The sequence below is a fragment of the Schistocerca gregaria genome, chromosome 2 (assembly GCF_023897955.1).
Source record: "Schistocerca gregaria isolate iqSchGreg1 chromosome 2, iqSchGreg1.2, whole genome shotgun sequence".
Taxonomy (NCBI): domain Eukaryota; kingdom Metazoa; phylum Arthropoda; class Insecta; order Orthoptera; family Acrididae; genus Schistocerca; species Schistocerca gregaria.
This window is the reverse complement of record NC_064921.1, coordinates 869996683-870022557: the sequence shown is the minus strand read 5'-3', so window position 1 is coordinate 870022557 and position 25875 is coordinate 869996683. Positions and strand designations below refer to the sequence as shown.

The 25875-nt window shown below is 52.0% G+C and overlaps 54 non-coding genes across 54 annotated transcripts; 11 read left to right on the top strand and 43 right to left on the bottom strand.

Annotated features, from left to right (window-relative positions):
* Window positions 1-37: 37 nt before the first annotated feature.
* On the bottom strand, window positions 38-109 carry Trnae-uuc (transfer RNA glutamic acid (anticodon UUC)). Its single transcript has one exon. It is a non-coding gene; the product is annotated as a tRNA-Glu (tRNA).
* A 456-nt stretch (window positions 110-565) lies between these two features.
* Window positions 566-638, bottom strand: Trnam-cau (transfer RNA methionine (anticodon CAU)). Its single transcript has one exon. It is a non-coding gene; the product is annotated as a tRNA-Met (tRNA).
* A 293-nt stretch (window positions 639-931) lies between these two features.
* Window positions 932-1002, bottom strand: Trnag-gcc (transfer RNA glycine (anticodon GCC)). The gene has a single exon. It is a non-coding gene; the product is annotated as a tRNA-Gly (tRNA).
* Window positions 1003-1333: 331 nt separating this feature from the next.
* On the top strand, window positions 1334-1405 carry Trnag-ucc (transfer RNA glycine (anticodon UCC)). The gene has a single exon. It is a non-coding gene; the product is annotated as a tRNA-Gly (tRNA).
* A 741-nt stretch (window positions 1406-2146) lies between these two features.
* On the bottom strand, window positions 2147-2220 carry Trnai-aau (transfer RNA isoleucine (anticodon AAU)). The gene has a single exon. It is a non-coding gene; the product is annotated as a tRNA-Ile (tRNA).
* A 257-nt stretch (window positions 2221-2477) lies between these two features.
* On the bottom strand, window positions 2478-2549 carry Trnae-uuc (transfer RNA glutamic acid (anticodon UUC)). Its single transcript has one exon. It is a non-coding gene; the product is annotated as a tRNA-Glu (tRNA).
* Window positions 2550-3005: 456 nt separating this feature from the next.
* On the bottom strand, window positions 3006-3078 carry Trnam-cau (transfer RNA methionine (anticodon CAU)). The gene has a single exon. It is a non-coding gene; the product is annotated as a tRNA-Met (tRNA).
* A 293-nt stretch (window positions 3079-3371) lies between these two features.
* Trnag-gcc (transfer RNA glycine (anticodon GCC)) lies at window positions 3372-3442 on the bottom strand. Its single transcript has one exon. It is a non-coding gene; the product is annotated as a tRNA-Gly (tRNA).
* A 331-nt stretch (window positions 3443-3773) lies between these two features.
* On the top strand, window positions 3774-3845 carry Trnag-ucc (transfer RNA glycine (anticodon UCC)). The gene has a single exon. It is a non-coding gene; the product is annotated as a tRNA-Gly (tRNA).
* Window positions 3846-4580: 735 nt separating this feature from the next.
* On the bottom strand, window positions 4581-4654 carry Trnai-aau (transfer RNA isoleucine (anticodon AAU)). Its single transcript has one exon. It is a non-coding gene; the product is annotated as a tRNA-Ile (tRNA).
* A 257-nt stretch (window positions 4655-4911) lies between these two features.
* On the bottom strand, window positions 4912-4983 carry Trnae-uuc (transfer RNA glutamic acid (anticodon UUC)). The gene has a single exon. It is a non-coding gene; the product is annotated as a tRNA-Glu (tRNA).
* A 456-nt stretch (window positions 4984-5439) lies between these two features.
* Window positions 5440-5512, bottom strand: Trnam-cau (transfer RNA methionine (anticodon CAU)). Its single transcript has one exon. It is a non-coding gene; the product is annotated as a tRNA-Met (tRNA).
* Window positions 5513-5805: 293 nt separating this feature from the next.
* On the bottom strand, window positions 5806-5876 carry Trnag-gcc (transfer RNA glycine (anticodon GCC)). The gene has a single exon. It is a non-coding gene; the product is annotated as a tRNA-Gly (tRNA).
* A 331-nt stretch (window positions 5877-6207) lies between these two features.
* On the top strand, window positions 6208-6279 carry Trnag-ucc (transfer RNA glycine (anticodon UCC)). Its single transcript has one exon. It is a non-coding gene; the product is annotated as a tRNA-Gly (tRNA).
* Window positions 6280-7020: 741 nt separating this feature from the next.
* Trnai-aau (transfer RNA isoleucine (anticodon AAU)) lies at window positions 7021-7094 on the bottom strand. The gene has a single exon. It is a non-coding gene; the product is annotated as a tRNA-Ile (tRNA).
* A 257-nt stretch (window positions 7095-7351) lies between these two features.
* Trnae-uuc (transfer RNA glutamic acid (anticodon UUC)) lies at window positions 7352-7423 on the bottom strand. The gene has a single exon. It is a non-coding gene; the product is annotated as a tRNA-Glu (tRNA).
* A 456-nt stretch (window positions 7424-7879) lies between these two features.
* Trnam-cau (transfer RNA methionine (anticodon CAU)) lies at window positions 7880-7952 on the bottom strand. Its single transcript has one exon. It is a non-coding gene; the product is annotated as a tRNA-Met (tRNA).
* A 293-nt stretch (window positions 7953-8245) lies between these two features.
* Trnag-gcc (transfer RNA glycine (anticodon GCC)) lies at window positions 8246-8316 on the bottom strand. Its single transcript has one exon. It is a non-coding gene; the product is annotated as a tRNA-Gly (tRNA).
* A 331-nt stretch (window positions 8317-8647) lies between these two features.
* On the top strand, window positions 8648-8719 carry Trnag-ucc (transfer RNA glycine (anticodon UCC)). Its single transcript has one exon. It is a non-coding gene; the product is annotated as a tRNA-Gly (tRNA).
* A 741-nt stretch (window positions 8720-9460) lies between these two features.
* Trnai-aau (transfer RNA isoleucine (anticodon AAU)) lies at window positions 9461-9534 on the bottom strand. The gene has a single exon. It is a non-coding gene; the product is annotated as a tRNA-Ile (tRNA).
* A 257-nt stretch (window positions 9535-9791) lies between these two features.
* Trnae-uuc (transfer RNA glutamic acid (anticodon UUC)) lies at window positions 9792-9863 on the bottom strand. The gene has a single exon. It is a non-coding gene; the product is annotated as a tRNA-Glu (tRNA).
* Window positions 9864-10319: 456 nt separating this feature from the next.
* On the bottom strand, window positions 10320-10392 carry Trnam-cau (transfer RNA methionine (anticodon CAU)). The gene has a single exon. It is a non-coding gene; the product is annotated as a tRNA-Met (tRNA).
* A 293-nt stretch (window positions 10393-10685) lies between these two features.
* Window positions 10686-10756, bottom strand: Trnag-gcc (transfer RNA glycine (anticodon GCC)). Its single transcript has one exon. It is a non-coding gene; the product is annotated as a tRNA-Gly (tRNA).
* A 331-nt stretch (window positions 10757-11087) lies between these two features.
* Window positions 11088-11159, top strand: Trnag-ucc (transfer RNA glycine (anticodon UCC)). Its single transcript has one exon. It is a non-coding gene; the product is annotated as a tRNA-Gly (tRNA).
* A 741-nt stretch (window positions 11160-11900) lies between these two features.
* On the bottom strand, window positions 11901-11974 carry Trnai-aau (transfer RNA isoleucine (anticodon AAU)). Its single transcript has one exon. It is a non-coding gene; the product is annotated as a tRNA-Ile (tRNA).
* A 257-nt stretch (window positions 11975-12231) lies between these two features.
* On the bottom strand, window positions 12232-12303 carry Trnae-uuc (transfer RNA glutamic acid (anticodon UUC)). The gene has a single exon. It is a non-coding gene; the product is annotated as a tRNA-Glu (tRNA).
* Window positions 12304-12759: 456 nt separating this feature from the next.
* Window positions 12760-12832, bottom strand: Trnam-cau (transfer RNA methionine (anticodon CAU)). The gene has a single exon. It is a non-coding gene; the product is annotated as a tRNA-Met (tRNA).
* Window positions 12833-13125: 293 nt separating this feature from the next.
* Trnag-gcc (transfer RNA glycine (anticodon GCC)) lies at window positions 13126-13196 on the bottom strand. Its single transcript has one exon. It is a non-coding gene; the product is annotated as a tRNA-Gly (tRNA).
* A 331-nt stretch (window positions 13197-13527) lies between these two features.
* On the top strand, window positions 13528-13599 carry Trnag-ucc (transfer RNA glycine (anticodon UCC)). Its single transcript has one exon. It is a non-coding gene; the product is annotated as a tRNA-Gly (tRNA).
* A 741-nt stretch (window positions 13600-14340) lies between these two features.
* Trnai-aau (transfer RNA isoleucine (anticodon AAU)) lies at window positions 14341-14414 on the bottom strand. The gene has a single exon. It is a non-coding gene; the product is annotated as a tRNA-Ile (tRNA).
* Window positions 14415-14671: 257 nt separating this feature from the next.
* On the bottom strand, window positions 14672-14743 carry Trnae-uuc (transfer RNA glutamic acid (anticodon UUC)). Its single transcript has one exon. It is a non-coding gene; the product is annotated as a tRNA-Glu (tRNA).
* A 456-nt stretch (window positions 14744-15199) lies between these two features.
* On the bottom strand, window positions 15200-15272 carry Trnam-cau (transfer RNA methionine (anticodon CAU)). Its single transcript has one exon. It is a non-coding gene; the product is annotated as a tRNA-Met (tRNA).
* A 293-nt stretch (window positions 15273-15565) lies between these two features.
* On the bottom strand, window positions 15566-15636 carry Trnag-gcc (transfer RNA glycine (anticodon GCC)). Its single transcript has one exon. It is a non-coding gene; the product is annotated as a tRNA-Gly (tRNA).
* Window positions 15637-15967: 331 nt separating this feature from the next.
* On the top strand, window positions 15968-16039 carry Trnag-ucc (transfer RNA glycine (anticodon UCC)). The gene has a single exon. It is a non-coding gene; the product is annotated as a tRNA-Gly (tRNA).
* A 741-nt stretch (window positions 16040-16780) lies between these two features.
* On the bottom strand, window positions 16781-16854 carry Trnai-aau (transfer RNA isoleucine (anticodon AAU)). Its single transcript has one exon. It is a non-coding gene; the product is annotated as a tRNA-Ile (tRNA).
* Window positions 16855-17111: 257 nt separating this feature from the next.
* On the bottom strand, window positions 17112-17183 carry Trnae-uuc (transfer RNA glutamic acid (anticodon UUC)). Its single transcript has one exon. It is a non-coding gene; the product is annotated as a tRNA-Glu (tRNA).
* Window positions 17184-17639: 456 nt separating this feature from the next.
* Window positions 17640-17712, bottom strand: Trnam-cau (transfer RNA methionine (anticodon CAU)). Its single transcript has one exon. It is a non-coding gene; the product is annotated as a tRNA-Met (tRNA).
* A 293-nt stretch (window positions 17713-18005) lies between these two features.
* Trnag-gcc (transfer RNA glycine (anticodon GCC)) lies at window positions 18006-18076 on the bottom strand. The gene has a single exon. It is a non-coding gene; the product is annotated as a tRNA-Gly (tRNA).
* A 331-nt stretch (window positions 18077-18407) lies between these two features.
* On the top strand, window positions 18408-18479 carry Trnag-ucc (transfer RNA glycine (anticodon UCC)). Its single transcript has one exon. It is a non-coding gene; the product is annotated as a tRNA-Gly (tRNA).
* A 741-nt stretch (window positions 18480-19220) lies between these two features.
* Window positions 19221-19294, bottom strand: Trnai-aau (transfer RNA isoleucine (anticodon AAU)). Its single transcript has one exon. It is a non-coding gene; the product is annotated as a tRNA-Ile (tRNA).
* A 257-nt stretch (window positions 19295-19551) lies between these two features.
* On the bottom strand, window positions 19552-19623 carry Trnae-uuc (transfer RNA glutamic acid (anticodon UUC)). Its single transcript has one exon. It is a non-coding gene; the product is annotated as a tRNA-Glu (tRNA).
* A 456-nt stretch (window positions 19624-20079) lies between these two features.
* On the bottom strand, window positions 20080-20152 carry Trnam-cau (transfer RNA methionine (anticodon CAU)). Its single transcript has one exon. It is a non-coding gene; the product is annotated as a tRNA-Met (tRNA).
* Window positions 20153-20445: 293 nt separating this feature from the next.
* Window positions 20446-20516, bottom strand: Trnag-gcc (transfer RNA glycine (anticodon GCC)). The gene has a single exon. It is a non-coding gene; the product is annotated as a tRNA-Gly (tRNA).
* A 331-nt stretch (window positions 20517-20847) lies between these two features.
* Trnag-ucc (transfer RNA glycine (anticodon UCC)) lies at window positions 20848-20919 on the top strand. Its single transcript has one exon. It is a non-coding gene; the product is annotated as a tRNA-Gly (tRNA).
* A 741-nt stretch (window positions 20920-21660) lies between these two features.
* Window positions 21661-21734, bottom strand: Trnai-aau (transfer RNA isoleucine (anticodon AAU)). The gene has a single exon. It is a non-coding gene; the product is annotated as a tRNA-Ile (tRNA).
* A 257-nt stretch (window positions 21735-21991) lies between these two features.
* Window positions 21992-22063, bottom strand: Trnae-uuc (transfer RNA glutamic acid (anticodon UUC)). The gene has a single exon. It is a non-coding gene; the product is annotated as a tRNA-Glu (tRNA).
* Window positions 22064-22519: 456 nt separating this feature from the next.
* Trnam-cau (transfer RNA methionine (anticodon CAU)) lies at window positions 22520-22592 on the bottom strand. Its single transcript has one exon. It is a non-coding gene; the product is annotated as a tRNA-Met (tRNA).
* Window positions 22593-22885: 293 nt separating this feature from the next.
* Trnag-gcc (transfer RNA glycine (anticodon GCC)) lies at window positions 22886-22956 on the bottom strand. Its single transcript has one exon. It is a non-coding gene; the product is annotated as a tRNA-Gly (tRNA).
* Window positions 22957-23287: 331 nt separating this feature from the next.
* On the top strand, window positions 23288-23359 carry Trnag-ucc (transfer RNA glycine (anticodon UCC)). The gene has a single exon. It is a non-coding gene; the product is annotated as a tRNA-Gly (tRNA).
* A 741-nt stretch (window positions 23360-24100) lies between these two features.
* Window positions 24101-24174, bottom strand: Trnai-aau (transfer RNA isoleucine (anticodon AAU)). Its single transcript has one exon. It is a non-coding gene; the product is annotated as a tRNA-Ile (tRNA).
* Window positions 24175-24431: 257 nt separating this feature from the next.
* On the bottom strand, window positions 24432-24503 carry Trnae-uuc (transfer RNA glutamic acid (anticodon UUC)). The gene has a single exon. It is a non-coding gene; the product is annotated as a tRNA-Glu (tRNA).
* Window positions 24504-24959: 456 nt separating this feature from the next.
* On the bottom strand, window positions 24960-25032 carry Trnam-cau (transfer RNA methionine (anticodon CAU)). The gene has a single exon. It is a non-coding gene; the product is annotated as a tRNA-Met (tRNA).
* Window positions 25033-25325: 293 nt separating this feature from the next.
* Window positions 25326-25396, bottom strand: Trnag-gcc (transfer RNA glycine (anticodon GCC)). Its single transcript has one exon. It is a non-coding gene; the product is annotated as a tRNA-Gly (tRNA).
* Window positions 25397-25727: 331 nt separating this feature from the next.
* On the top strand, window positions 25728-25799 carry Trnag-ucc (transfer RNA glycine (anticodon UCC)). Its single transcript has one exon. It is a non-coding gene; the product is annotated as a tRNA-Gly (tRNA).
* Window positions 25800-25875: the final 76 nt, after the last annotated feature.

The following is a 25875-nucleotide window of genomic DNA, read 5'->3' as shown; positions in this document are numbered from 1 at the left end:
GTCCAAACTTGTCGTGATTTGTTCCGAAAAAATTACATTCCGGTACCGGGAATCGAACCCGGGCCTCCTGGGTGAAAGCCAGGTATCCTAGCCACTAGACCACACCGGACGCGCACGCTTATTTTTGGGGTTTACACCCCCTCCACTGGCTTTCCGTGTCGCACTTTCCCTGTTTGCGAGCATCTTTTCGCTCTCCCATGCCGAGGCGCGCATGGCAAAAGTCACAGTCCGTTGCTTTTGGCCTCGTTGTTACAGGGGTAGGAGGAAAAGCAAAGCTGTGAGTAGTAATATTTATTTACTTATTTCGCAAGTAAAGACCTGCAGCCTGTCATTATATAGCAGGTCATACACTGTGTGACTTTACATGTTATATCATACGAAATTCAGTTTTATTACTAGTACATTTTTTCTTGAAAATTTCACAAAAGAACTGCAAGTAGTAATAACGGGAAGTAAGCATTTTCACGCTGAGTTGTTGAAGCCTTATGGATAACAAACTACAAGCTGTTTTGCTCCTTCGCAACCCCAGAGCCGTCAATTTAGCTGTGAACGGAAGTAAATTAAATGCCCCGGGTGAGGATCGAACTCACGACCTTAAGATTATGAGACTTACGCGCTGCCTACTGCGCTACCGAGGCACGTGATGGCCAAACCTTCTGGAATCTCGGCAAGTAGCAAATACTAGTGGTAGAGAGTCTGCACTTGCTGGCTCATTTCTTCTGTTACTACACGTGCATTCCCGGCGCTGCAGGCAACTTGCGATGATAGGCCGACGCCAGTATGCACAATAGCACGCAGGAGTCCAAACGAGAAGACGTGCGCGCTGCGTGTTTGGTTGTTTCCACACGGAATCCCGCGGTTCATTCTCGTGGCCCACGCACTTCGAGTGCGAAGGACACGCAGCTCCACTATCGGGGAAAAAACAAAATGATGCATCGGCCGGGAATCGAACCCGGGCCGCCCGCGTGGCAGGCGAGCATTCTACCACTGAACCACCGATGCTCAGCTAGTTTGCAGCTTCCTTGTGCTTTCCGCGGCAGACGTCTGAAGGGAAAGTGGGACTGCCGTCCAGCGCCGTGGCATCCTCTCGAGAGAATGCTACAAACGCTGAATCCTGCGCTGCACTGCTTAAAAATGACGCCCGAACGCGATCGTCTAAGTAGTGTTGCGGCGCACGCACGCGACGACTCTTGCCAAAGGACGCGAAATGTGCGTAGAGACGCTGTCTGGATGCGCTCGCCTACCCCGTAATGCGCCTGCTGCTGCGACCACCTTCAGCCGCCGCCGACAGGCGGGAAGCAGACACAGCGCGGCGTGCGCGGAAGAAAACCGTGCGGTGGTGGTGTAATGGTCAGCATAGTTGCCTTCCAAGCAGTTGATCCGGGTTCGATTCCCGGCCACCGCAGCCTGCGTTTTACTTCTGCGTATGAGTACTTTTGCCACGCGTCATTAAATTAATGTTTCTTTCCTCCTCTTACTGGCTGCAGGCCACCCTATATTGTGTGCGTCGATTCCGCTTGAGTCTCGACTTGTCTCGACTTTGCTCGGCTGACGCGAGAGCTGACGCTCTCCAATCGGCCTATATCAGAAGGACAAGCACGCGAAACGACTGAGAGAGGTATGGCGAGGCGGGCACAACATTACTTATGCCTCAAGTAAAGACCTGCTGCCTGTTATCGTGCATTGTGTGATTTTACATGTTCTGTCAGACAAATTCAGTTTTATTACTAGCACATTTCTTTTTTTCTTTGTTGAAAATTTTACAACACGCTCCTTCATTTCACTGTGGCCGCACGGCGCGACTTGGCATACCGAGAGGCAAAACGTGGCGCCAGTGCCCTAGACCGAATAGCGCTGCAGCTCCGAAACCGACGAGAAAAGAGAAATACGAATTGAAACTGTCGGCAGCGCCCTGTGTTCGCAGGCGGTCACCCGCCCAAGCACTGACAACGCCCAGCGTCGCGCAGTAGCGGTGATCGGACGACAAACTGTGTGTTCAGCGTGCTGTGACCTGTGAAGTGTTTTAGCGCGTCCCGACAAGTCGCTTTCGGGTCCCCTATCAGCTCCCACACAATGTGACGATTTCTTTGTCACCATACTTGCCCGGGGAAATCGGCGTTGCCTTTTTGAAGTAGTAAAATCGAAGTGGCCCGTGGGGGGATCGAACCCACGACCTTCGCGTTATTAGCACGACGCTCTAACCAACTGAGCTAACGGGCCTCGGTGCACTCCGTCTTCCAGCGCTTAGACGGAGTGGCTCTGCGTATTTACAGGTAACATTTCTATGGTAGCAGTCCAACAGTGGACCAGGGTCTCTTCTCCCTTTATTCCGCTGCTCGTAGTAATTTCATTGCGTGCCCGTTTCTCTCGACTGTTTTCAGCTCACGTTTATGAACCAGTAGCTATAACGCGAGGAGGACGTGAAGCAGCATTTCGCAGGGTCCAAACTTGTCGTGATTTGTTCCGAAAAAATTACATTCCGGTACCGGGAATCGAACCCGGGCCTCCTGGGTGAAAGCCAGGTATCCTAGCCACTAGACCACACCGGACGCGCACGCTTATTTTTGGGGTTTACACCCCCTCCACTGGCTTTCCGTGTCGCACTTTCCCTGTTTGCGAGCATCTTTTCGCTCTCCCATGCCGAGGCGCGCATGGCAAAAGTCACAGTCCGTTGCTTTTGGCCTCGTTGTTACAGGGGTAGGAGGAAAAGCAAAGCTGTGAGTAGTAATATTTATTTACTTATTTCGCAAGTAAAGACCTGCAGCCTGTCATTATATAGCAGGTCATACACTGTGTGACTTTACATGTTATATCATACGAAATTCAGTTTTATTACTAGTACATTTTTTCTTGAAAATTTCACAAAAGAACTGCAAGTAGTAATAACGGGAAGTAAGCATTTTCACGCTGAGTTGTTGAAGCCTTATGGATAACAAACTACAAGCTGTTTTGCTCCTTCGCAACCCCAGAGCCGTCAATTTAGCTGTGAACGGAAGTAAATTAAATGCCCCGGGTGAGGATCGAACTCACGACCTTAAGATTATGAGACTTACGCGCTGCCTACTGCGCTACCGAGGCACGTGATGGCCAAACCTTCTGGAATCTCGGCAAGTAGCAAATACTAGTGGTAGAGAGTCTGCACTTGCTGGCTCATTTCTTCTGTTACTACACGTGCATTCCCGGCGCTGCAGGCAACTTGCGATGATAGGCCGACGCCAGTATGCACAATAGCACGCAGGAGTCCAAACGAGAAGACGTGCGCGCTGCGTGTTTGGTTGTTTCCACACGGAATCCCGCGGTTCATTCTCGTGGCCCACGCACTTCGAGTGCGAAGGACACGCAGCTCCACTATCGGGGAAAAAACAAAATGATGCATCGGCCGGGAATCGAACCCGGGCCGCCCGCGTGGCAGGCGAGCATTCTACCACTGAACCACCGATGCTCAGCTAGTTTGCAGCTTCCTTGTGCTTTCCGCGGCAGACGTCTGAAGGGAAAGTGGGACTGCCGTCCAGCGCCGTGGCATCCTCTCGAGAGAATGCTACAAACGCTGAATCCTGCGCTGCACTGCTTAAAAATGACGCCCGAACGCGATCGTCTAAGTAGTGTTGCGGCGCACGCACGCGACGACTCTTGCCAAAGGACGCGAAATGTGCGTAGAGACGCTGTCTGGATGCGCTCGCCTACCCCGTAATGCGCCTGCTGCTGCGACCACCTTCAGCCGCCGCCGACAGGCGGGAAGCAGACACAGCGCGGCGTGCGCGGAAGAAAACCGTGCGGTGGTGGTGTAATGGTCAGCATAGTTGCCTTCCAAGCAGTTGATCCGGGTTCGATTCCCGGCCACCGCAGCCTGCGTTTTACTTCTGCGTATGAGTACTTTTGCCACGCGTCATTAAATTAATGTTTCTTTCCTCCTCTTACTGGCTGCAGGCCACCCTATATTGTGTGCGTCGATTCCGCTTGAGTCTCGACTTGTCTCGACTTTGCTCGGCTGACGCGAGAGCTGACGCTCTCCAATCGGCCTATATCAGAAGGACAAGCACGCGAAACGACTGAGAGAGGTATGGCGAGGCGGGCACAACATTACTTATGCCTCAAGTAAAGACCTGCTGCCTGTTATCGTGCATTGTGTGATTTTACATGTTCTGTCAGACAAATTCAGTTTTATTACTAGCACATTTCTTTTTTTCTTTGTTGAAAATTTTACAACACGCTCCTTCATTTCACTGTGGCCGCACGGCGCGACTTGGCATACCGAGAGGCAAAACGTGGCGCCAGTGCCCTAGACCGAATAGCGCTGCAGCTCCGAAACCGACGAGAAAAGAGAAATACGAATTGAAACTGTCGGCAGCGCCCTGTGTTCGCAGGCGGTCACCCGCCCAAGCACTGACAACGCCCAGCGTCGCGCAGTAGCGGTGATCGGACGACAAACTGTGTGTTCAGCGTGCTGTGACCTGTGAAGTGTTTTAGCGCGTCCCGACAAGTCGCTTTCGGGTCCCCTATCAGCTCCCACACAATGTGACGATTTCTTTGTCACCACCCGGGGAAATCGGCGTTGCCTTTTTGAAGTAGTAAAATCGAAGTGGCCCGTGGGGGGATCGAACCCACGACCTTCGCGTTATTAGCACGACGCTCTAACCAACTGAGCTAACGGGCCTCGGTGCACTCCGTCTTCCAGCGCTTAGACGGAGTGGCTCTGCGTATTTACAGGTAACATTTCTATGGTAGCAGTCCAACAGTGGACCAGGGTCTCTTCTCCCTTTATTCCGCTGCTCGTAGTAATTTCATTGCGTGCCCGTTTCTCTCGACTGTTTTCAGCTCACGTTTATGAACCAGTAGCTATAACGCGAGGAGGACGTGAAACAGCATTTCGCAGGGTCCAAACTTGTCGTGATTTGTTCCGAAAAAATTACATTCCGGTACCGGGAATCGAACCCGGGCCTCCTGGGTGAAAGCCAGGTATCCTAGCCACTAGACCACACCGGACGCGCACGCTTATTTTTGGGGTTTACACCCCCTCCACTGGCTTTCCGTGTCGCACTTTCCCTGTTTGCGAGCATCTTTTCGCTCTCCCATGCCGAGGCGCGCATGGCAAAAGTCACAGTCCGTTGCTTTTGGCCTCGTTGTTACAGGGGTAGGAGGAAAAGCAAAGCTGTGAGTAGTAATATTTATTTACTTATTTCGCAAGTAAAGACCTGCAGCCTGTCATTATATAGCAGGTCATACACTGTGTGACTTTACATGTTATATCATACGAAATTCAGTTTTATTACTAGTACATTTTTTCTTGAAAATTTCACAAAAGAACTGCAAGTAGTAATAACGGGAAGTAAGCATTTTCACGCTGAGTTGTTGAAGCCTTATGGATAACAAACTACAAGCTGTTTTGCTCCTTCGCAACCCCAGAGCCGTCAATTTAGCTGTGAACGGAAGTAAATTAAATGCCCCGGGTGAGGATCGAACTCACGACCTTAAGATTATGAGACTTACGCGCTGCCTACTGCGCTACCGAGGCACGTGATGGCCAAACCTTCTGGAATCTCGGCAAGTAGCAAATACTAGTGGTAGAGAGTCTGCACTTGCTGGCTCATTTCTTCTGTTACTACACGTGCATTCCCGGCGCTGCAGGCAACTTGCGATGATAGGCCGACGCCAGTATGCACAATAGCACGCAGGAGTCCAAACGAGAAGACGTGCGCGCTGCGTGTTTGGTTGTTTCCACACGGAATCCCGCGGTTCATTCTCGTGGCCCACGCACTTCGAGTGCGAAGGACACGCAGCTCCACTATCGGGGAAAAAACAAAATGATGCATCGGCCGGGAATCGAACCCGGGCCGCCCGCGTGGCAGGCGAGCATTCTACCACTGAACCACCGATGCTCAGCTAGTTTGCAGCTTCCTTGTGCTTTCCGCGGCAGACGTCTGAAGGGAAAGTGGGACTGCCGTCCAGCGCCGTGGCATCCTCTCGAGAGAATGCTACAAACGCTGAATCCTGCGCTGCACTGCTTAAAAATGACGCCCGAACGCGATCGTCTAAGTAGTGTTGCGGCGCACGCACGCGACGACTCTTGCCAAAGGACGCGAAATGTGCGTAGAGACGCTGTCTGGATGCGCTCGCCTACCCCGTAATGCGCCTGCTGCTGCGACCACCTTCAGCCGCCGCCGACAGGCGGGAAGCAGACACAGCGCGGCGTGCGCGGAAGAAAACCGTGCGGTGGTGGTGTAATGGTCAGCATAGTTGCCTTCCAAGCAGTTGATCCGGGTTCGATTCCCGGCCACCGCAGCCTGCGTTTTACTTCTGCGTATGAGTACTTTTGCCACGCGTCATTAAATTAATGTTTCTTTCCTCCTCTTACTGGCTGCAGGCCACCCTATATTGTGTGCGTCGATTCCGCTTGAGTCTCGACTTGTCTCGACTTTGCTCGGCTGACGCGAGAGCTGACGCTCTCCAATCGGCCTATATCAGAAGGACAAGCACGCGAAACGACTGAGAGAGGTATGGCGAGGCGGGCACAACATTACTTATGCCTCAAGTAAAGACCTGCTGCCTGTTATCGTGCATTGTGTGATTTTACATGTTCTGTCAGACAAATTCAGTTTTATTACTAGCACATTTCTTTTTTTCTTTGTTGAAAATTTTACAACACGCTCCTTCATTTCACTGTGGCCGCACGGCGCGACTTGGCATACCGAGAGGCAAAACGTGGCGCCAGTGCCCTAGACCGAATAGCGCTGCAGCTCCGAAACCGACGAGAAAAGAGAAATACGAATTGAAACTGTCGGCAGCGCCCTGTGTTCGCAGGCGGTCACCCGCCCAAGCACTGACAACGCCCAGCGTCGCGCAGTAGCGGTGATCGGACGACAAACTGTGTGTTCAGCGTGCTGTGACCTGTGAAGTGTTTTAGCGCGTCCCGACAAGTCGCTTTCGGGTCCCCTATCAGCTCCCACACAATGTGACGATTTCTTTGTCACCATACTTGCCCGGGGAAATCGGCGTTGCCTTTTTGAAGTAGTAAAATCGAAGTGGCCCGTGGGGGGATCGAACCCACGACCTTCGCGTTATTAGCACGACGCTCTAACCAACTGAGCTAACGGGCCTCGGTGCACTCCGTCTTCCAGCGCTTAGACGGAGTGGCTCTGCGTATTTACAGGTAACATTTCTATGGTAGCAGTCCAACAGTGGACCAGGGTCTCTTCTCCCTTTATTCCGCTGCTCGTAGTAATTTCATTGCGTGCCCGTTTCTCTCGACTGTTTTCAGCTCACGTTTATGAACCAGTAGCTATAACGCGAGGAGGACGTGAAACAGCATTTCGCAGGGTCCAAACTTGTCGTGATTTGTTCCGAAAAAATTACATTCCGGTACCGGGAATCGAACCCGGGCCTCCTGGGTGAAAGCCAGGTATCCTAGCCACTAGACCACACCGGACGCGCACGCTTATTTTTGGGGTTTACACCCCCTCCACTGGCTTTCCGTGTCGCACTTTCCCTGTTTGCGAGCATCTTTTCGCTCTCCCATGCCGAGGCGCGCATGGCAAAAGTCACAGTCCGTTGCTTTTGGCCTCGTTGTTACAGGGGTAGGAGGAAAAGCAAAGCTGTGAGTAGTAATATTTATTTACTTATTTCGCAAGTAAAGACCTGCAGCCTGTCATTATATAGCAGGTCATACACTGTGTGACTTTACATGTTATATCATACGAAATTCAGTTTTATTACTAGTACATTTTTTCTTGAAAATTTCACAAAAGAACTGCAAGTAGTAATAACGGGAAGTAAGCATTTTCACGCTGAGTTGTTGAAGCCTTATGGATAACAAACTACAAGCTGTTTTGCTCCTTCGCAACCCCAGAGCCGTCAATTTAGCTGTGAACGGAAGTAAATTAAATGCCCCGGGTGAGGATCGAACTCACGACCTTAAGATTATGAGACTTACGCGCTGCCTACTGCGCTACCGAGGCACGTGATGGCCAAACCTTCTGGAATCTCGGCAAGTAGCAAATACTAGTGGTAGAGAGTCTGCACTTGCTGGCTCATTTCTTCTGTTACTACACGTGCATTCCCGGCGCTGCAGGCAACTTGCGATGATAGGCCGACGCCAGTATGCACAATAGCACGCAGGAGTCCAAACGAGAAGACGTGCGCGCTGCGTGTTTGGTTGTTTCCACACGGAATCCCGCGGTTCATTCTCGTGGCCCACGCACTTCGAGTGCGAAGGACACGCAGCTCCACTATCGGGGAAAAAACAAAATGATGCATCGGCCGGGAATCGAACCCGGGCCGCCCGCGTGGCAGGCGAGCATTCTACCACTGAACCACCGATGCTCAGCTAGTTTGCAGCTTCCTTGTGCTTTCCGCGGCAGACGTCTGAAGGGAAAGTGGGACTGCCGTCCAGCGCCGTGGCATCCTCTCGAGAGAATGCTACAAACGCTGAATCCTGCGCTGCACTGCTTAAAAATGACGCCCGAACGCGATCGTCTAAGTAGTGTTGCGGCGCACGCACGCGACGACTCTTGCCAAAGGACGCGAAATGTGCGTAGAGACGCTGTCTGGATGCGCTCGCCTACCCCGTAATGCGCCTGCTGCTGCGACCACCTTCAGCCGCCGCCGACAGGCGGGAAGCAGACACAGCGCGGCGTGCGCGGAAGAAAACCGTGCGGTGGTGGTGTAATGGTCAGCATAGTTGCCTTCCAAGCAGTTGATCCGGGTTCGATTCCCGGCCACCGCAGCCTGCGTTTTACTTCTGCGTATGAGTACTTTTGCCACGCGTCATTAAATTAATGTTTCTTTCCTCCTCTTACTGGCTGCAGGCCACCCTATATTGTGTGCGTCGATTCCGCTTGAGTCTCGACTTGTCTCGACTTTGCTCGGCTGACGCGAGAGCTGACGCTCTCCAATCGGCCTATATCAGAAGGACAAGCACGCGAAACGACTGAGAGAGGTATGGCGAGGCGGGCACAACATTACTTATGCCTCAAGTAAAGACCTGCTGCCTGTTATCGTGCATTGTGTGATTTTACATGTTCTGTCAGACAAATTCAGTTTTATTACTAGCACATTTCTTTTTTTCTTTGTTGAAAATTTTACAACACGCTCCTTCATTTCACTGTGGCCGCACGGCGCGACTTGGCATACCGAGAGGCAAAACGTGGCGCCAGTGCCCTAGACCGAATAGCGCTGCAGCTCCGAAACCGACGAGAAAAGAGAAATACGAATTGAAACTGTCGGCAGCGCCCTGTGTTCGCAGGCGGTCACCCGCCCAAGCACTGACAACGCCCAGCGTCGCGCAGTAGCGGTGATCGGACGACAAACTGTGTGTTCAGCGTGCTGTGACCTGTGAAGTGTTTTAGCGCGTCCCGACAAGTCGCTTTCGGGTCCCCTATCAGCTCCCACACAATGTGACGATTTCTTTGTCACCATACTTGCCCGGGGAAATCGGCGTTGCCTTTTTGAAGTAGTAAAATCGAAGTGGCCCGTGGGGGGATCGAACCCACGACCTTCGCGTTATTAGCACGACGCTCTAACCAACTGAGCTAACGGGCCTCGGTGCACTCCGTCTTCCAGCGCTTAGACGGAGTGGCTCTGCGTATTTACAGGTAACATTTCTATGGTAGCAGTCCAACAGTGGACCAGGGTCTCTTCTCCCTTTATTCCGCTGCTCGTAGTAATTTCATTGCGTGCCCGTTTCTCTCGACTGTTTTCAGCTCACGTTTATGAACCAGTAGCTATAACGCGAGGAGGACGTGAAACAGCATTTCGCAGGGTCCAAACTTGTCGTGATTTGTTCCGAAAAAATTACATTCCGGTACCGGGAATCGAACCCGGGCCTCCTGGGTGAAAGCCAGGTATCCTAGCCACTAGACCACACCGGACGCGCACGCTTATTTTTGGGGTTTACACCCCCTCCACTGGCTTTCCGTGTCGCACTTTCCCTGTTTGCGAGCATCTTTTCGCTCTCCCATGCCGAGGCGCGCATGGCAAAAGTCACAGTCCGTTGCTTTTGGCCTCGTTGTTACAGGGGTAGGAGGAAAAGCAAAGCTGTGAGTAGTAATATTTATTTACTTATTTCGCAAGTAAAGACCTGCAGCCTGTCATTATATAGCAGGTCATACACTGTGTGACTTTACATGTTATATCATACGAAATTCAGTTTTATTACTAGTACATTTTTTCTTGAAAATTTCACAAAAGAACTGCAAGTAGTAATAACGGGAAGTAAGCATTTTCACGCTGAGTTGTTGAAGCCTTATGGATAACAAACTACAAGCTGTTTTGCTCCTTCGCAACCCCAGAGCCGTCAATTTAGCTGTGAACGGAAGTAAATTAAATGCCCCGGGTGAGGATCGAACTCACGACCTTAAGATTATGAGACTTACGCGCTGCCTACTGCGCTACCGAGGCACGTGATGGCCAAACCTTCTGGAATCTCGGCAAGTAGCAAATACTAGTGGTAGAGAGTCTGCACTTGCTGGCTCATTTCTTCTGTTACTACACGTGCATTCCCGGCGCTGCAGGCAACTTGCGATGATAGGCCGACGCCAGTATGCACAATAGCACGCAGGAGTCCAAACGAGAAGACGTGCGCGCTGCGTGTTTGGTTGTTTCCACACGGAATCCCGCGGTTCATTCTCGTGGCCCACGCACTTCGAGTGCGAAGGACACGCAGCTCCACTATCGGGGAAAAAACAAAATGATGCATCGGCCGGGAATCGAACCCGGGCCGCCCGCGTGGCAGGCGAGCATTCTACCACTGAACCACCGATGCTCAGCTAGTTTGCAGCTTCCTTGTGCTTTCCGCGGCAGACGTCTGAAGGGAAAGTGGGACTGCCGTCCAGCGCCGTGGCATCCTCTCGAGAGAATGCTACAAACGCTGAATCCTGCGCTGCACTGCTTAAAAATGACGCCCGAACGCGATCGTCTAAGTAGTGTTGCGGCGCACGCACGCGACGACTCTTGCCAAAGGACGCGAAATGTGCGTAGAGACGCTGTCTGGATGCGCTCGCCTACCCCGTAATGCGCCTGCTGCTGCGACCACCTTCAGCCGCCGCCGACAGGCGGGAAGCAGACACAGCGCGGCGTGCGCGGAAGAAAACCGTGCGGTGGTGGTGTAATGGTCAGCATAGTTGCCTTCCAAGCAGTTGATCCGGGTTCGATTCCCGGCCACCGCAGCCTGCGTTTTACTTCTGCGTATGAGTACTTTTGCCACGCGTCATTAAATTAATGTTTCTTTCCTCCTCTTACTGGCTGCAGGCCACCCTATATTGTGTGCGTCGATTCCGCTTGAGTCTCGACTTGTCTCGACTTTGCTCGGCTGACGCGAGAGCTGACGCTCTCCAATCGGCCTATATCAGAAGGACAAGCACGCGAAACGACTGAGAGAGGTATGGCGAGGCGGGCACAACATTACTTATGCCTCAAGTAAAGACCTGCTGCCTGTTATCGTGCATTGTGTGATTTTACATGTTCTGTCAGACAAATTCAGTTTTATTACTAGCACATTTCTTTTTTTCTTTGTTGAAAATTTTACAACACGCTCCTTCATTTCACTGTGGCCGCACGGCGCGACTTGGCATACCGAGAGGCAAAACGTGGCGCCAGTGCCCTAGACCGAATAGCGCTGCAGCTCCGAAACCGACGAGAAAAGAGAAATACGAATTGAAACTGTCGGCAGCGCCCTGTGTTCGCAGGCGGTCACCCGCCCAAGCACTGACAACGCCCAGCGTCGCGCAGTAGCGGTGATCGGACGACAAACTGTGTGTTCAGCGTGCTGTGACCTGTGAAGTGTTTTAGCGCGTCCCGACAAGTCGCTTTCGGGTCCCCTATCAGCTCCCACACAATGTGACGATTTCTTTGTCACCATACTTGCCCGGGGAAATCGGCGTTGCCTTTTTGAAGTAGTAAAATCGAAGTGGCCCGTGGGGGGATCGAACCCACGACCTTCGCGTTATTAGCACGACGCTCTAACCAACTGAGCTAACGGGCCTCGGTGCACTCCGTCTTCCAGCGCTTAGACGGAGTGGCTCTGCGTATTTACAGGTAACATTTCTATGGTAGCAGTCCAACAGTGGACCAGGGTCTCTTCTCCCTTTATTCCGCTGCTCGTAGTAATTTCATTGCGTGCCCGTTTCTCTCGACTGTTTTCAGCTCACGTTTATGAACCAGTAGCTATAACGCGAGGAGGACGTGAAACAGCATTTCGCAGGGTCCAAACTTGTCGTGATTTGTTCCGAAAAAATTACATTCCGGTACCGGGAATCGAACCCGGGCCTCCTGGGTGAAAGCCAGGTATCCTAGCCACTAGACCACACCGGACGCGCACGCTTATTTTTGGGGTTTACACCCCCTCCACTGGCTTTCCGTGTCGCACTTTCCCTGTTTGCGAGCATCTTTTCGCTCTCCCATGCCGAGGCGCGCATGGCAAAAGTCACAGTCCGTTGCTTTTGGCCTCGTTGTTACAGGGGTAGGAGGAAAAGCAAAGCTGTGAGTAGTAATATTTATTTACTTATTTCGCAAGTAAAGACCTGCAGCCTGTCATTATATAGCAGGTCATACACTGTGTGACTTTACATGTTATATCATACGAAATTCAGTTTTATTACTAGTACATTTTTTCTTGAAAATTTCACAAAAGAACTGCAAGTAGTAATAACGGGAAGTAAGCATTTTCACGCTGAGTTGTTGAAGCCTTATGGATAACAAACTACAAGCTGTTTTGCTCCTTCGCAACCCCAGAGCCGTCAATTTAGCTGTGAACGGAAGTAAATTAAATGCCCCGGGTGAGGATCGAACTCACGACCTTAAGATTATGAGACTTACGCGCTGCCTACTGCGCTACCGAGGCACGTGATGGCCAAACCTTCTGGAATCTCGGCAAGTAGCAAATACTAGTGGTAGAGAGTCTGCACTTGCTGGCTCATTTCTTCTGTTACTACACGTGCATTCCCGGCGCTGCAGGCAACTTGCGATGATAGGCCGACGCCAGTATGCACAATAGCACGCAGGAGTCCAAACGAGAAGACGTGCGCGCTGCGTGTTTGGTTGTTTCCACACGGAATCCCGCGGTTCATTCTCGTGGCCCACGCACTTCGAGTGCGAAGGACACGCAGCTCCACTATCGGGGAAAAAACAAAATGATGCATCGGCCGGGAATCGAACCCGGGCCGCCCGCGTGGCAGGCGAGCATTCTACCACTGAACCACCGATGCTCAGCTAGTTTGCAGCTTCCTTGTGCTTTCCGCGGCAGACGTCTGAAGGGAAAGTGGGACTGCCGTCCAGCGCCGTGGCATCCTCTCGAGAGAATGCTACAAACGCTGAATCCTGCGCTGCACTGCTTAAAAATGACGCCCGAACGCGATCGTCTAAGTAGTGTTGCGGCGCACGCACGCGACGACTCTTGCCAAAGGACGCGAAATGTGCGTAGAGACGCTGTCTGGATGCGCTCGCCTACCCCGTAATGCGCCTGCTGCTGCGACCACCTTCAGCCGCCGCCGACAGGCGGGAAGCAGACACAGCGCGGCGTGCGCGGAAGAAAACCGTGCGGTGGTGGTGTAATGGTCAGCATAGTTGCCTTCCAAGCAGTTGATCCGGGTTCGATTCCCGGCCACCGCAGCCTGCGTTTTACTTCTGCGTATGAGTACTTTTGCCACGCGTCATTAAATTAATGTTTCTTTCCTCCTCTTACTGGCTGCAGGCCACCCTATATTGTGTGCGTCGATTCCGCTTGAGTCTCGACTTGTCTCGACTTTGCTCGGCTGACGCGAGAGCTGACGCTCTCCAATCGGCCTATATCAGAAGGACAAGCACGCGAAACGACTGAGAGAGGTATGGCGAGGCGGGCACAACATTACTTATGCCTCAAGTAAAGACCTGCTGCCTGTTATCGTGCATTGTGTGATTTTACATGTTCTGTCAGACAAATTCAGTTTTATTACTAGCACATTTCTTTTTTTCTTTGTTGAAAATTTTACAACACGCTCCTTCATTTCACTGTGGCCGCACGGCGCGACTTGGCATACCGAGAGGCAAAACGTGGCGCCAGTGCCCTAGACCGAATAGCGCTGCAGCTCCGAAACCGACGAGAAAAGAGAAATACGAATTGAAACTGTCGGCAGCGCCCTGTGTTCGCAGGCGGTCACCCGCCCAAGCACTGACAACGCCCAGCGTCGCGCAGTAGCGGTGATCGGACGACAAACTGTGTGTTCAGCGTGCTGTGACCTGTGAAGTGTTTTAGCGCGTCCCGACAAGTCGCTTTCGGGTCCCCTATCAGCTCCCACACAATGTGACGATTTCTTTGTCACCATACTTGCCCGGGGAAATCGGCGTTGCCTTTTTGAAGTAGTAAAATCGAAGTGGCCCGTGGGGGGATCGAACCCACGACCTTCGCGTTATTAGCACGACGCTCTAACCAACTGAGCTAACGGGCTTCGGTGCACTCCGTCTTCCAGCGCTTAGACGGAGTGGCTCTGCGTATTTACAGGTAACATTTCTATGGTAGCAGTCCAACAGTGGACCAGGGTCTCTTCTCCCTTTATTCCGCTGCTCGTAGTAATTTCATTGCGTGCCCGTTTCTCTCGACTGTTTTCAGCTCACGTTTATGAACCAGTAGCTATAACGCGAGGAGGACGTGAAGCAGCATTTCGCAGGGTCCAAACTTGTCGTGATTTGTTCCGAAAAAATTACATTCCGGTACCGGGAATCGAACCCGGGCCTCCTGGGTGAAAGCCAGGTATCCTAGCCACTAGACCACACCGGACGCGCACGCTTATTTTTGGGGTTTACACCCCCTCCACTGGCTTTCCGTGTCGCACTTTCCCTGTTTGCGAGCATCTTTTCGCTCTCCCATGCCGAGGCGCGCATGGCAAAAGTCACAGTCCGTTGCTTTTGGCCTCGTTGTTACAGGGGTAGGAGGAAAAGCAAAGCTGTGAGTAGTAATATTTATTTACTTATTTCGCAAGTAAAGACCTGCAGCCTGTCATTATATAGCAGGTCATACACTGTGTGACTTTACATGTTATATCATACGAAATTCAGTTTTATTACTAGTACATTTTTTCTTGAAAATTTCACAAAAGAACTGCAAGTAGTAATAACGGGAAGTAAGCATTTTCACGCTGAGTTGTTGAAGCCTTATGGATAACAAACTACAAGCTGTTTTGCTCCTTCGCAACCCCAGAGCCGTCAATTTAGCTGTGAACGGAAGTAAATTAAATGCCCCGGGTGAGGATCGAACTCACGACCTTAAGATTATGAGACTTACGCGCTGCCTACTGCGCTACCGAGGCACGTGATGGCCAAACCTTCTGGAATCTCGGCAAGTAGCAAATACTAGTGGTAGAGAGTCTGCACTTGCTGGCTCATTTCTTCTGTTACTACACGTGCATTCCCGGCGCTGCAGGCAACTTGCGATGATAGGCCGACGCCAGTATGCACAATAGCACGCAGGAGTCCAAACGAGAAGACGTGCGCGCTGCGTGTTTGGTTGTTTCCACACGGAATCCCGCGGTTCATTCTCGTGGCCCACGCACTTCGAGTGCGAAGGACACGCAGCTCCACTATCGGGGAAAAAACAAAATGATGCATCGGCCGGGAATCGAACCCGGGCCGCCCGCGTGGCAGGCGAGCATTCTACCACTGAACCACCGATGCTCAGCTAGTTTGCAGCTTCCTTGTGCTTTCCGCGGCAGACGTCTGAAGGGAAAGTGGGACTGCCGTCCAGCGCCGTGGCATCCTCTCGAGAGAATGCTACAAACGCTGAATCCTGCGCTGCACTGCTTAAAAATGACGCCCGAACGCGATCGTCTAAGTAGTGTTGCGGCGCACGCACGCGACGACTCTTGCCAAAGGACGCGAAATGTGCGTAGAGACGCTGTCTGGATGCGCTCGCCTACCCCGTAATGCGCCTGCTGCTGCGACCACCTTCAGCCGCCGCCGACAGGCGGGAAGCAGACACAGCGCGGCGTGCGCGGAAGAAAACCGTGCGGTGGTGGTGTAATGGTCAGCATAGTTGCCTTCCAAGCAGTTGATCCGGGTTCGATTCCCGGCCACCGCAGCCTGCGTTTTACTTCTGCGTATGAGTACTTTTGCCACGCGTCATTAAATTAATGTTTCTTTCCTCCTCTTACTGGCTGCAGGCCACCCTATATTGTGTGCGTCGATTCCGCTTGAGTCTCGACTTGTCTCGACTTTGCTCGGCTGACGCGAGAGCTGACGCTCTCCAATCGGCCTATATCAGAAGGACAAGCACGCGAAACGACTGAGAGAGGTATGGCGAGGCGGGCACAACATTACTTATGCCTCAAGTAAAGACCTGCTGCCTGTTATCGTGCATTGTGTGATTTTACATGTTCTGTCAGACAAATTCAGTTTTATTACTAGCACATTTCTTTTTTTCTTTGTTGAAAATTTTACAACACGCTCCTTCATTTCACTGTGGCCGCACGGCGCGACTTGGCATACCGAGAGGCAAAACGTGGCGCCAGTGCCCTAGACCGAATAGCGCTGCAGCTCCGAAACCGACGAGAAAAGAGAAATACGAATTGAAACTGTCGGCAGCGCCCTGTGTTCGCAGGCGGTCACCCGCCCAAGCACTGACAACGCCCAGCGTCGCGCAGTAGCGGTGATCGGACGACAAACTGTGTGTTCAGCGTGCTGTGACCTGTGAAGTGTTTTAGCGCGTCCCGACAAGTCGCTTTCGGGTCCCCTATCAGCTCCCACACAATGTGACGATTTCTTTGTCACCATACTTGCCCGGGGAAATCGGCGTTGCCTTTTTGAAGTAGTAAAATCGAAGTGGCCCGTGGGGGGATCGAACCCACGACCTTCGCGTTATTAGCACGACGCTCTAACCAACTGAGCTAACGGGCCTCGGTGCACTCCGTCTTCCAGCGCTTAGACGGAGTGGCTCTGCGTATTTACAGGTAACATTTCTATGGTAGCAGTCCAACAGTGGACCAGGGTCTCTTCTCCCTTTATTCCGCTGCTCGTAGTAATTTCATTGCGTGCCCGTTTCTCTCGACTGTTTTCAGCTCACGTTTATGAACCAGTAGCTATAACGCGAGGAGGACGTGAAGCAGCATTTCGCAGGGTCCAAACTTGTCGTGATTTGTTCCGAAAAAATTACATTCCGGTACCGGGAATCGAACCCGGGCCTCCTGGGTGAAAGCCAGGTATCCTAGCCACTAGACCACACCGGACGCGCACGCTTATTTTTGGGGTTTACACCCCCTCCACTGGCTTTCCGTGTCGCACTTTCCCTGTTTGCGAGCATCTTTTCGCTCTCCCATGCCGAGGCGCGCATGGCAAAAGTCACAGTCCGTTGCTTTTGGCCTCGTTGTTACAGGGGTAGGAGGAAAAGCAAAGCTGTGAGTAGTAATATTTATTTACTTATTTCGCAAGTAAAGACCTGCAGCCTGTCATTATATAGCAGGTCATACACTGTGTGACTTTACATGTTATATCATACGAAATTCAGTTTTATTACTAGTACATTTTTTCTTGAAAATTTCACAAAAGAACTGCAAGTAGTAATAACGGGAAGTAAGCATTTTCACGCTGAGTTGTTGAAGCCTTATGGATAACAAACTACAAGCTGTTTTGCTCCTTCGCAACCCCAGAGCCGTCAATTTAGCTGTGAACGGAAGTAAATTAAATGCCCCGGGTGAGGATCGTACTCACGACCTTAAGATTATGAGACTTACGCGCTGCCTACTGCGCTACCGAGGCACGTGATGGCCAAACCTTCTGGAATCTCGGCAAGTAGCAAATACTAGTGGTAGAGAGTCTGCACTTGCTGGCTCATTTCTTCTGTTACTACACGTGCATTCCCGGCGCTGCAGGCAACTTGCGATGATAGGCCGACGCCAGTATGCACAATAGCACGCAGGAGTCCAAACGAGAAGACGTGCGCGCTGCGTGTTTGGTTGTTTCCACACGGAATCCCGCGGTTCATTCTCGTGGCCCACGCACTTCGAGTGCGAAGGACACGCAGCTCCACTATCGGGGAAAAAACAAAATGATGCATCGGCCGGGAATCGAACCCGGGCCGCCCGCGTGGCAGGCGAGCATTCTACCACTGAACCACCGATGCTCAGCTAGTTTGCAGCTTCCTTGTGCTTTCCGCGGCAGACGTCTGAAGGGAAAGTGGGACTGCCGTCCAGCGCCGTGGCATCCTCTCGAGAGAATGCTACAAACGCTGAATCCTGCGCTGCACTGCTTAAAAATGACGCCCGAACGCGATCGTCTAAGTAGTGTTGCGGCGCACGCACGCGACGACTCTTGCCAAAGGACGCGAAATGTGCGTAGAGACGCTGTCTGGATGCGCTCGCCTACCCCGTAATGCGCCTGCTGCTGCGACCACCTTCAGCCGCCGCCGACAGGCGGGAAGCAGACACAGCGCGGCGTGCGCGGAAGAAAACCGTGCGGTGGTGGTGTAATGGTCAGCATAGTTGCCTTCCAAGCAGTTGATCCGGGTTCGATTCCCGGCCACCGCAGCCTGCGTTTTACTTCTGCGTATGAGTACTTTTGCCACGCGTCATTAAATTAATGTTTCTTTCCTCCTCTTACTGGCTGCAGGCCACCCTATATTGTGTGCGTCGATTCCGCTTGAGTCTCGACTTGTCTCGACTTTGCTCGGCTGACGCGAGAGCTGACGCTCTCCAATCGGCCTATATCAGAAGGACAAGCACGCGAAACGACTGAGAGAGGTATGGCGAGGCGGGCACAACATTACTTATGCCTCAAGTAAAGACCTGCTGCCTGTTATCGTGCATTGTGTGATTTTACATGTTCTGTCAGACAAATTCAGTTTTATTACTAGCACATTTCTTTTTTTCTTTGTTGAAAATTTTACAACACGCTCCTTCATTTCACTGTGGCCGCACGGCGCGACTTGGCATACCGAGAGGCAAAACGTGGCGCCAGTGCCCTAGACCGAATAGCGCTGCAGCTCCGAAACCGACGAGAAAAGAGAAATACGAATTGAAACTGTCGGCAGCGCCCTGTGTTCGCAGGCGGTCACCCGCCCAAGCACTGACAACGCCCAGCGTCGCGCAGTAGCGGTGATCGGACGACAAACTGTGTGTTCAGCGTGCTGTGACCTGTGAAGTGTTTTAGCGCGTCCCGACAAGTCGCTTTCGGGTCCCCTATCAGCTCCCACACAATGTGACGATTTCTTTGTCACCATACTTGCCCGGGGAAATCGGCGTTGCCTTTTTGAAGTAGTAAAATCGAAGTGGCCCGTGGGGGGATCGAACCCACGACCTTCGCGTTATTAGCACGACGCTCTAACCAACTGAGCTAACGGGCCTCGGTGCACTCCGTCTTCCAGCGCTTAGACGGAGTGGCTCTGCGTATTTACAGGTAACATTTCTATGGTAGCAGTCCAACAGTGGACCAGGGTCTCTTCTCCCTTTATTCCGCTGCTCGTAGTAATTTCATTGCGTGCCCGTTTCTCTCGACTGTTTTCAGCTCACGTTTATGAACCAGTAGCTATAACGCGAGGAGGACGTGAAACAGCATTTCGCAGGGTCCAAACTTGTCGTGATTTGTTCCGAAAAAATTACATTCCGGTACCGGGAATCGAACCCGGGCCTCCTGGGTGAAAGCCAGGTATCCTAGCCACTAGACCACACCGGACGCGCACGCTTATTTTTGGGGTTTACACCCCCTCCACTGGCTTTCCGTGTCGCACTTTCCCTGTTTGCGAGCATCTTTTCGCTCTCCCATGCCGAGGCGCGCATGGCAAAAGTCACAGTCCGTTGCTTTTGGCCTCGTTGTTACAGGGGTAGGAGGAAAAGCAAAGCTGTGAGTAGTAATATTTATTTACTTATTTCGCAAGTAAAGACCTGCAGCCTGTCATTATATAGCAGGTCATACACTGTGTGACTTTACATGTTATATCATACGAAATTCAGTTTTATTACTAGTACATTTTTTCTTGAAAATTTCACAAAAGAACTGCAAGTAGTAATAACGGGAAGTAAGCATTTTCACGCTGAGTTGTTGAAGCCTTATGGATAACAAACTACAAGCTGTTTTGCTCCTTCGCAACCCCAGAGCCGTCAATTTAGCTGTGAACGGAAGTAAATTAAATGCCCCGGGTGAGGATCGAACTCACGACCTTAAGATTATGAGACTTACGCGCTGCCTACTGCGCTACCGAGGCACGTGATGGCCAAACCTTCTGGAATCTCGGCAAGTAGCAAATACTAGTGGTAGAGAGTCTGCACTTGCTGGCTCATTTCTTCTGTTACTACACGTGCATTCCCGGCGCTGCAGGCAACTTGCGATGATAGGCCGACGCCAGTATGCACAATAGCACGCAGGAGTCCAAACGAGAAGACGTGCGCGCTGCGTGTTTGGTTGTTTCCACACGGAATCCCGCGGTTCATTCTCGTGGCCCACGCACTTCGAGTGCGAAGGACACGCAGCTCCACTATCGGGGAAAAAACAAAATGATGCATCGGCCGGGAATCGAACCCGGGCCGCCCGCGTGGCAGGCGAGCATTCTACCACTGAACCACCGATGCTCAGCTAGTTTGCAGCTTCCTTGTGCTTTCCGCGGCAGACGTCTGAAGGGAAAGTGGGACTGCCGTCCAGCGCCGTGGCATCCTCTCGAGAGAATGCTACAAACGCTGAATCCTGCGCTGCACTGCTTAAAAATGACGCCCGAACGCGATCGTCTAAGTAGTGTTGCGGCGCACGCACGCGACGACTCTTGCCAAAGGACGCGAAATGTGCGTAGAGACGCTGTCTGGATGCGCTCGCCTACCCCGTAATGCGCCTGCTGCTGCGACCACCTTCAGCCGCCGCCGACAGGCGGGAAGCAGACACAGCGCGGCGTGCGCGGAAGAAAACCGTGCGGTGGTGGTGTAATGGTCAGCATAGTTGCCTTCCAAGCAGTTGATCCGGGTTCGATTCCCGGCCACCGCAGCCTGCGTTTTACTTCTGCGTATGAGTACTTTTGCCACGCGTCATTAAATTAATGTTTCTTTCCTCCTCTTACTGGCTGCAGGCCACCCTATATTGTGTGCGTCGATTCCGCTTGAGTCTCGACTTGTCTCGACTTTGCTCGGCTGACGCGAGAGCTGACGCTCTCCAATCGGCCTATATCAGAAGGACAAGCACGCGAAACGACTGAGAGAGGTATGGCGAGGCGGGCACAACATTACTTATGCCTCAAGTAAAGACCTGCTGCCTGTTATCGTGCATTGTGTGATTTTACATGTTCTGTCAGACAAATTCAGTTTTATTACTAGCACATTTCTTTTTTTCTTTGTTGAAAATTTTACAACACGCTCCTTCATTTCACTGTGGCCGCACGGCGCGACTTGGCATACCGAGAGGCAAAACGTGGCGCCAGTGCCCTAGACCGAATAGCGCTGCAGCTCCGAAACCGACGAGAAAAGAGAAATACGAATTGAAACTGTCGGCAGCGCCCTGTGTTCGCAGGCGGTCACCCGCCCAAGCACTGACAACGCCCAGCGTCGCGCAGTAGCGGTGATCGGACGACAAACTGTGTGTTCAGCGTGCTGTGACCTGTGAAGTGTTTTAGCGCGTCCCGACAAGTCGCTTTCGGGTCCCCTATCAGCTCCCACACAATGTGACGATTTCTTTGTCACCATACTTGCCCGGGGAAATCGGCGTTGCCTTTTTGAAGTAGTAAAATCGAAGTGGCCCGTGGGGGGATCGAACCCACGACCTTCGCGTTATTAGCACGACGCTCTAACCAACTGAGCTAACGGGCCTCGGTGCACTCCGTCTTCCAGCGCTTAGACGGAGTGGCTCTGCGTATTTACAGGTAACATTTCTATGGTAGCAGTCCAACAGTGGACCAGGGTCTCTTCTCCCTTTATTCCGCTGCTCGTAGTAATTTCATTGCGTGCCCGTTTCTCTCGACTGTTTTCAGCTCACGTTTATGAACCAGTAGCTATAACGCGAGGAGGACGTGAAGCAGCATTTCGCAGGGTCCAAACTTGTCGTGATTTGTTCCGAAAAAATTACATTCCGGTACCGGGAATCGAACCCGGGCCTCCTGGGTGAAAGCCAGGTATCCTAGCCACTAGACCACACCGGACGCGCACGCTTATTTTTGGGGTTTACACCCCCTCCACTGGCTTTCCGTGTCGCACTTTCCCTGTTTGCGAGCATCTTTTCGCTCTCCCATGCCGAGGCGCGCATGGCAAAAGTCACAGTCCGTTGCTTTTGGCCTCGTTGTTACAGGGGTAGGAGGAAAAGCAAAGCTGTGAGTAGTAATATTTATTTACTTATTTCGCAAGTAAAGACCTGCAGCCTGTCATTATATAGCAGGTCATACACTGTGTGACTTTACATGTTATATCATACGAAATTCAGTTTTATTACTAGTACATTTTTTCTTGAAAATTTCACAAAAGAACTGCAAGTAGTAATAACGGGAAGTAAGCATTTTCACGCTGAGTTGTTGAAGCCTTATGGATAACAAACTACAAGCTGTTTTGCTCCTTCGCAACCCCAGAGCCGTCAATTTAGCTGTGAACGGAAGTAAATTAAATGCCCCGGGTGAGGATCGAACTCACGACCTTAAGATTATGAGACTTACGCGCTGCCTACTGCGCTACCGAGGCACGTGATGGCCAAACCTTCTGGAATCTCGGCAAGTAGCAAATACTAGTGGTAGAGAGTCTGCACTTGCTGGCTCATTTCTTCTGTTACTACACGTGCATTCCCGGCGCTGCAGGCAACTTGCGATGATAGGCCGACGCCAGTATGCACAATAGCACGCAGGAGTCCAAACGAGAAGACGTGCGCGCTGCGTGTTTGGTTGTTTCCACACGGAATCCCGCGGTTCATTCTCGTGGCCCACGCACTTCGAGTGCGAAGGACACGCAGCTCCACTATCGGGGAAAAAACAAAATGATGCATCGGCCGGGAATCGAACCCGGGCCGCCCGCGTGGCAGGCGAGCATTCTACCACTGAACCACCGATGCTCAGCTAGTTTGCAGCTTCCTTGTGCTTTCCGCGGCAGACGTCTGAAGGGAAAGTGGGACTGCCGTTCAGCGCCGTGGCATCCTCTCGAGAGAATGCTACAAACGCTGAATCCTGCGCTGCACTGCTTAAAAATGACGCCCGAACGCGATCGTCTAAGTAGTGTTGCGGCGCACGCACGCGACGACTCTTGCCAAAGGACGCGAAATGTGCGTAGAGACGCTGTCTGGATGCGCTCGCCTACCCCGTAATGCGCCTGCTGCTGCGACCACCTTCAGCCGCCGCCGACAGGCGGGAAGCAGACACAGCGCGGCGTGCGCGGAAGAAAACCGTGCGGTGGTGGTGTAATGGTCAGCATAGTTGCCTTCCAAGCAGTTGATCCGGGTTCGATTCCCGGCCACCGCAGCCTGCGTTTTACTTCTGCGTATGAGTACTTTTGCCACGCGTCATTAAATTAATGTTTCTTTCCTCCTCTTACTGGCTGCAGGCCACCCTATATTGTGTGCGTCGATTCCGCTTGAGTCTCGACTTGTCTCGACTTTGCTCGGCTGACGCGAGAGCTGACGCTCTCCAATCGGCCTATATCAGAAGGACAAGCACGCGAAACGACTGAGAGAGGTATGGCGAGGCGGGCACAACATTACTTATGCCTCAAGTAAAGACCTGCTGCCTGTTATCGTGCATTGTGTGATTTTACATGTTCTGTCAGACAAATTCAGTTTTATTACTAGCACATTTCTTTTTTTCTTTGTTGAAAATTTTACAACACGCTCCTTCATTTCACTGTGGCCGCACGGCGCGACTTGGCATACCGAGAGGCAAAACGTGGCGCCAGTGCCCTAGACCGAATAGCGCTGCAGCTCCGAAACCGACGAGAAAAGAGAAATACGAATTGAAACTGTCGGCAGCGCCCTGTGTTCGCAGGCGGTCACCCGCCCAAGCACTGACAACGCCCAGCGTCGCGCAGTAGCGGTGATCGGACGACAAACTGTGTGTTCAGCGTGCTGTGACCTGTGAAGTGTTTTAGCGCGTCCCGACAAGTCGCTTTCGGGTCCCCTATCAGCTCCCACACAATGTGACGATTTCTTTGTCACCATACTTGCCCGGGGAAATCGGCGTTGCCTTTTTGAAGTAGTAAAATCGAAGTGGCCCGTGGGGGGATCGAACCCACGACCTTCGCGTTATTAGCACGACGCTCTAACCAACTGAGCTAACGGGCCTCGGTGCACTCCGTCTTCCAGCGCTTAGACGGAGTGGCTCTGCGTATTTACAGGTAACATTTCTATGGTAGCAGTCCAACAGTGGACCAGGGTCTCTTCTCCCTTTATTCCGCTGCTCGTAGTAATTTCATTGCGTGCCCGTTTCTCTCGACTGTTTTCAGCTCACGTTTATGAACCAGTAGCTATAACGCGAGGAGGACGTGAAACAGCATTTCGCAGGGTCCAAACTTGTCGTGATTTGTTCCGAAAAAATTACATTCCGGTACCGGGAATCGAACCCGGGCCTCCTGGGTGAAAGCCAGGTATCCTAGCCACTAGACCACACCGGACGCGCACGCTTATTTTTGGGGTTTACACCCCCTCCACTGGCTTTCCGTGTCGCACTTTCCCTGTTTGCGAGCATCTTTTCGCTCTCCCATGCCGAGGCGCGCATGGCAAAAGTCACAGTCCGTTGCTTTTGGCCTCGTTGTTACAGGGGTAGGAGGAAAAGCAAAGCTGTGAGTAGTAATATTTATTTACTTATTTCGCAAGTAAAGACCTGCAGCCTGTCATTATATAGCAGGTCATACACTGTGTGACTTTACATGTTATATCATACGAAATTCAGTTTTATTACTAGTACATTTTTTCTTGAAAATTTCACAAAAGAACTGCAAGTAGTAATAACGGGAAGTAAGCATTTTCACGCTGAGTTGTTGAAGCCTTATGGATAACAAACTACAAGCTGTTTTGCTCCTTCGCAACCCCAGAGCCGTCAATTTAGCTGTGAACGGAAGTAAATTAAATGCCCCGGGTGAGGATCGAACTCACGACCTTAAGATTATGAGACTTACGCGCTGCCTACTGCGCTACCGAGGCACGTGATGGCCAAACCTTCTGGAATCTCGGCAAGTAGCAAATACTAGTGGTAGAGAGTCTGCACTTGCTGGCTCATTTCTTCTGTTACTACACGTGCATTCCCGGCGCTGCAGGCAACTTGCGATGATAGGCCGACGCCAGTATGCACAATAGCACGCAGGAGTCCAAACGAGAAGACGTGCGCGCTGCGTGTTTGGTTGTTTCCACACGGAATCCCGCGGTTCATTCTCGTGGCCCACGCACTTCGAGTGCGAAGGACACGCAGCTCCACTATCGGGGAAAAAACAAAATGATGCATCGGCCGGGAATCGAACCCGGGCCGCCCGCGTGGCAGGCGAGCATTCTACCACTGAACCACCGATGCTCAGCTAGTTTGCAGCTTCCTTGTGCTTTCCGCGGCAGACGTCTGAAGGGAAAGTGGGACTGCCGTCCAGCGCCGTGGCATCCTCTCGAGAGAATGCTACAAACGCTGAATCCTGCGCTGCACTGCTTAAAAATGACGCCCGAACGCGATCGTCTAAGTAGTGTTGCGGCGCACGCACGCGACGACTCTTGCCAAAGGACGCGAAATGTGCGTAGAGACGCTGTCTGGATGCGCTCGCCTACCCCGTAATGCGCCTGCTGCTGCGACCACCTTCAGCCGCCGCCGACAGGCGGGAAGCAGACACAGCGCGGCGTGCGCGGAAGAAAACCGTGCGGTGGTGGTGTAATGGTCAGCATAGTTGCCTTCCAAGCAGTTGATCCGGGTTCGATTCCCGGCCACCGCAGCCTGCGTTTTACTTCTGCGTATGAGTACTTTTGCCACGCGTCATTAAATTAATGTTTCTTTCCTCCTCTTACTGG